We start from the raw sequence: 6,445 nt of genomic DNA, 5'->3' as shown, positions 1-6,445 counted from the left end.
TCTCCCAGCCTCGCCTGAGTCCCAGCTGACCAATCCACAACTCCTGCCACAATCCTTTGCTCCCAACCCTCCTGCTAAATCAGGGCTTCCTCCACTCACACAGGCTTTCAGAAACCAGTGATGAAGCTTCGCCCGAGGAGAAGAGTTTCCAGGGGATAAAGCAGAGTTAAAAGAGAAAACGGAATTCTTTCCTAAGGGGCTATGAATGTAAAATTTTAGTAATTAGGTGAGTGATTGCAAGACAAAAGAGAACTGAGAAAAATAATCGGTAAAAGGCAAAGGCCCAAACTACAAGAGACAAAAAGACAAGACTCTAAGACACTTTGGATGTGTTGCTGGAGAGACCGGTCACTGGAGACCATGGACATCATGGTTGGTAAAGTAGAGGGGCAGTGGGAAAGAGGAAGGCCTTCAAAAGGATGGACTGACGCAGTGGCTGCCCCAGTGGGCTCAAGCACAGCAACTGTTATGAGGACCAAGTGCGCAGGCCCGGGCCATACTGTGCGCTGTTGTGCATAAGGCCGCCATGGGCATAACGGACTCGATAGCACCTAACCACAATGAGATATTATTTAGCCGTAAGGGAGAAATGAAGTTCTGGTACATTCTATAACGTGCATGAACTTTGAAAACATTATCCTGAGTAAAATTTATCAGAGGACAAATACTAAATGCCTCATTTATATGAAATAGTTAGAATAGGAGAATTGATTTTAAAACAATAGTTTATTCCTAGTTATCAGAAACTAGATAAGGCGGAACTGAAAGTTATTGTTTAAGACATACTGGGTTTCCGTTTGGGGGTGATTGAAAATTTTTGGAAATGGGTATTGTAAATGTCACAGATGCTATTATATTATACACTTCAATGTTAAAAATATTTTTGTTACATATATTTTAACACAATACATTTTCTAAGTTAAAAAAAGGCACCATCTAGTCTTTCCCACTGACATTGACTGAGATAACACATACACTTTGAGTGGGGTCCATAAACAATCGGAACTGCCACAAGAGCCACACGTGGCCTCAGCACATCAGCCACATCAGCCACAAACCCACTGCTCTAGGGACACCAATTGCAGAGCATGATGGTCTGATCACGGTTTGGATTTCCAGACCCACCTGGGATTCTGGCTGTTGTCCTGCACCTTGCCTTTGAAATCCACGGCTCACTGGTGGCATAGATGGGTGGTGATTGGTGGTCACGGCTGCAAAGAGCCACTGTGAAAATTAATGACTGATGTTTTGAAAGTGTTCTTATATCCCCAGATGAGAGCCACTTGTATGGCTTCCTGCTGCAATGGTTAGCATCTGCTTGCATTAAATTGGTTACTCCCGCCATATTTCAAGACCCCCAAAAAAGATCCAGGTCAAGGGCAATTCCCAAGAACCCACTGATGGCTTTTCGATAGCACCTCCCCAGAGGCTGATGAGCTGACAGAGATGGAATGCTTCTATTCAACACCACCTTCCCAGAGACAGGTTGCATATTTACTGTCAGACGTGGGATCAAAAGCACAAAAGTTACATTTGAACTCGCATCTGATGTCTCCCTGGAGGCCATGCTGCAGACTGCCACCACACTGTTGTGGTTTTGGAATGCTTCCAGGCTAATAGCAAAATGATTTCTTATGGGACTACCTCAAGGGGAAAGATTGAGTGGAGATTTTTCTTGCTGTTTAGAAACATAATTAGTGAATACATTTGAGTGATAATCACAGAAACTCCAAACTAGTTTAATATGTGTGGCTTCTGATGATCTGTAAATTGATTAGAAATGATCTGATTATTCTTAGAAAAACTGGCACAAAGCCCAGTTTGGGAATTCTATATACTGTTGTCTACTGCAAGGCTGGGTTTTTTTAATTTTGTTTTTGTTTTGTTTTTTAATGGTTTTGGTCGGGGTGCAGTGGTATGGTTTGGCAATTGGACAGCATCATCATCATCATCATAAATGTGAAAATGTATTGCATTGATCCAATAGAGAGAAAATAAGGCTAATGCAGCAAATTTCCCCAGTAGGGCTTTTCCGCTGGCCTGTGGATTATATTAAAAGGCTAAAAACAAAGACTTCATGACAGTGCTGGTTTAAAATGTCTAGAATAAGCAAAAGTATAGGGGCCTAAGGGCATTAGTGATTACTAGAGGTAGGATAGGGGCAGAAGGGGACAGTTACTGTTTAAGGGCTACTGAGTTTCTTTTAGGGTAAGGAAAAATTGGAAACAGATAAAAAAAACACAACGATATAAGTGTGTGTATGTATGTGTATATATGTGTATATGTATATGTATATATATACCATATTAAATGAAGGGGGAAGTGCAGAGTGGAGACCCAAGGCCCAAGTGTCGGCCAATGGAGATCCCCTCATAGAGGCGTTTAGGAGAGGAGATGGGTTAATTACGGTGCGAGGTAGTACCGATGAAGAACACAGCTTTCCCCCAGATCCTGGATGCTTCCTCCCCCCAACTACCATGATCCGAATTCTACCTTGCAGGCCTGGATAGGACAGAGGCTGTACACTGGTACATATGAGGGCTGGAGGTACAGGGAATCCAGGGTGGATGATACCTTCAGGACCAAGGGTGTGAGGGACGATGCTGGGAGAGTGGAGGGTGAGTGGGTTGGAAATGGGGAACTGATTACAAGGATCCACATGTGACCTCTTCCCTGGGAGAGGGACAGCAGAGAAGGGGGGAAGGGAGACTCCGGATAGGGCAAGATATGACAAAATAATGAGGTATAAATTACCCAGGGCACATGAGGGAGGGGGGAAAAGGGAGGGAGGGGAAAAAAAAAAGAGGACCTGATGCAAGGGGCTTAAGTGGAGAGCAAATGCCTTGAGAATGATTGGGGCAGGGAATGTATGGATGTGCTTTATACAATTGATGTATGTATATGTATGGATGGTGATAAGAGTTGTATGAGTCCCTAATAAAATGTAAAAAAAGAAAAGAGTAGAAAAAATGATTAGGACAAAGACTGTACAGATGTGCTTTATACAATTGATGTATGTATATGTATGAACTGTGATAAGAATTGTATGAGCCCCTAATAAATTGTTAAAAAAAAAAAGATAGGAGTTATGGTTGCACGACATACTTACTACGTGTCCGTGAATTGTGCATGTAAAGAATGGCGAAACGATATCTTAGTTGCTTAGTGCTGTTATAACAGACACACCAAAAGTATCTGTAACAAAGAGAATGTGGTTCTTCTGACCGTTTAGGAGGCTCGGTGTCAAAATTCAGGGAAGCTGTTCTAGGGAAGGGTCCTCTACCGACACCAGGGAAATGCAAAGTTGATTTAACATTAAAATACACATCAAACCTGATCGCCTACATTAAAATTAGGAGGGAAATTGTATATGTCATCTTAATAGATAAGTAAAAAGTATTTGATAAGATCCATGAGAACCAGAGGAGGATGGGGAGAAATAAGCCTTTGGTGACAATGGGGAATTGGTTGTGGTGATGATTGTACAAATTGCCTGAGGATGACTGAACAATCAAATTGTTAGAAAGAAAAACAACTCCCAGCCACCCAAAATTACATAAGCTAGTAAAGGTTGTGTAGGAAAAATCTACAGCAAACACTACATTTACTCTTAGGGCATTAATCGGAGAAGTAATTGGTCTAAAATTAAAAACAAGACAGAGGTGTCTGTCACCTACAGTCCTATTTAATGTCCATTAGAGATCCTAACCAATGTGGTAAATCCACAAAAATAAACTGAATCTTTATGAATACAAAGGGAAAAACAAAGCCTTCATGTTCACAGATTATATGATTATCTGTGTAATGATCATAAATATAAATCTATAGCATTAATAAGAGAGTATAGCAAACCTGAACAAGACAAAATGAAGTGTAAAAATCTTCATTTCCGTTCAATAGCAAAAAGCAGATAGAAATACAATTCATAATAGCATAAAAACATACAAATTCCTTATCAATAAAACTAGAAGATATATAGTATTTTCATGTAAGAAGTTATGAACAATCATTTTAAAAATAAGATGACTATCATATTCATGGATGGGAAGATTCTACATTATCAAGGAGTTAATTCTCATCAAACAAATTTTTTTAAAGACCACCATTGAGCTAGATGGGCCCCACATCACGTCACAGACCAATCAATCCTAAACCGTGGGATACAGGACTATCCTAATTGGCTTAGACCAGTTCTTCTCAAAGTGACATCCTTGGACCGTCAGTGTTAGCATCACCTCATGATTTATTAGAAATTTCTACTCCAGATCAGTTGAATTAGAAATGCCGAGTGTGGGACACAAAAATATGACCATAGTCCAGGGACTTAAAATGTCCTGCTATCAGACAGAGCGCTGTAAAGCCAATATGGCAGATGTAGTTAGGTTAAAATGTAACACCTTACCATTTGATCTCCCTTTTGACCCATTTTAAAGTTGTTTCAGTTTTTAATATTTTATGTTTTCTATTGAGATTTTTCTCTTTCTTATTTTGTCATTGTTGGGGTTTGGAGGGGGAAAGGTTGTTTTTTTTTCTTATCTTTGTTTTCCATGGTATTCTGTATGCAACTCATCTCAGGGCAGATACATCCATAGAGACAGTAACTGAATTCATGACTGCTTAGTGGGGAAGAAGAAAATGTTCAAAATAGATTGTGGTGCTGCTTGCACAACTCTTCTTACTACAATTGAACTATGTGAATTATATGCCAATAGACCCATTTTAAAATTAAAACAATAAATACTCAGAGGGGGAAAAGGCGAGGATGGCAAACCCTCATCTCACACACTATGGACACGCTATCGGGAAAGACCAGTCCCTAGAGAAGAGCGTCATGCTTGGTGAAGTGGAAGGTCAGTGACAAAGAACCCTCAATGGACAGATTAACTCAGGGGCCGCAGCAATGAGTTCAAACATAACAGCAATTGCGAGGGTGGTGCAGGACCGAGCAGTGTTTTGTTGTGTTGTGTTCTGAGACAAAACAAGACAAAATCAAGTGCAAAAATCTATCTCATTTCCACTCAGTAACAATAAGTAAATGAAATACCATTCATGATAGCATCAAATGGCGCCGAAAAGAACAACATTGACACAATAGTTAACGATGCAGGTAGCATTCAAAGAATATATAGTCACTGTTCCAAAAAAGGGTCAATGCTCAATGATTTCAGGAAGTAGCATACGATCAAGAACTGGTGGTATTAATCTGTACTGACAGAGTCGATCGAGAACTGGTGGCATTAATCTGTACTGACAGAGTCGATCGAGAACTGGTGGTATTAATCTGTACTGACAGAGTCGATCGAGAACTGGTGGCATTAATCTGTACTGACAGAGTCGATCGAGAACTGGTGGCATTAATCTGTACTGACAGAGTCGATCGAGAACTGGTGGCATTAATCTGTACTGACAGAGTCGATCGAGAACTGGTGGCATTAATCTGTACTGACAGAGTCGATCGAGAACTGGTGGCATTAATCTGTACTGACAGAGTCGATCGAGAACTGGTGGCATTAATCTGTACTGACAGAGTCGATCGAGAACTGGTGGTATTAATCTGTACTGACAGAGTCGATCGAGAACTGGTGGCATTAATCTGTACTGACAGAGTCGATCGAGAACTGGTGGCATTAATCTGTACTGACAGAGTCGATCGAGAACTGGTGGCATTAATCTGTACTGACAGAGTCGATCGAGAACTGGTGGCATTAATCTGTACTGACAGAGTCGATCGAGAACTGGTGGTATTAATCTGTACTGACAGAGTTCCTGGAAAATGACACTTCAGGAACTAAAATACCAACTGCATTGTTGGAACCAACTTATGCACCACCGATGATGTTCATCTGTGCCAAGAAATTTACCAGACAGCTATCTGGTCGGCTAACTGGAAGAGATTTATATTTGTGCTCATTCCAAAGAATGTGTAAATTATCAAACAATATTATTAATATCACATGAAAGTAAGTGCTTGCTTTAGATCATTCAAAAATGATTGCAGAGACTGACAGAAATTTGAGTTGGATTCAGAAGAGGACATGGGAGGAGGGATGTCATTGCTGGCACCAGATACATCTTGGCTGAAAGGCAAGAATACCAGTAAGATGTTTACTTGTGTTTTATTGACTATGCAAAGGTGTTTGCATGTGTGGGTGGAGCGTAACAAACAAGGGCTCACACTGTGAAGAGTGGGAATTCCAGAGCATCAAACTGCGCTCATGCAGAACCTGCACACAGACCAAGAAACCCTCATTGGAACAGAACAAGGAGATGCTGCCGAGTTTACAACCAGGAAAGTGGTGCCAATATGCAGATGATGCACTTTGCATGCTGAAAGAGAAGAGGACTTGAAGTGCTTACTGATGAAGGTCAACGACTACAGCTTTCACTAGGGATTTAACTTGACATAAACTAACAAAAAATCCTCACAATTAAGCCAATAAACCAA

Source organism: Tenrec ecaudatus, chromosome 3 (assembly GCF_050624435.1).
Source record: "Tenrec ecaudatus isolate mTenEca1 chromosome 3, mTenEca1.hap1, whole genome shotgun sequence".
In the NCBI taxonomy this organism is placed as follows: domain Eukaryota; kingdom Metazoa; phylum Chordata; class Mammalia; order Afrosoricida; family Tenrecidae; genus Tenrec; species Tenrec ecaudatus.
The sequence above is the reverse complement of the archived record's forward strand: the minus strand, read 5'-3'. Positions refer to the sequence as shown.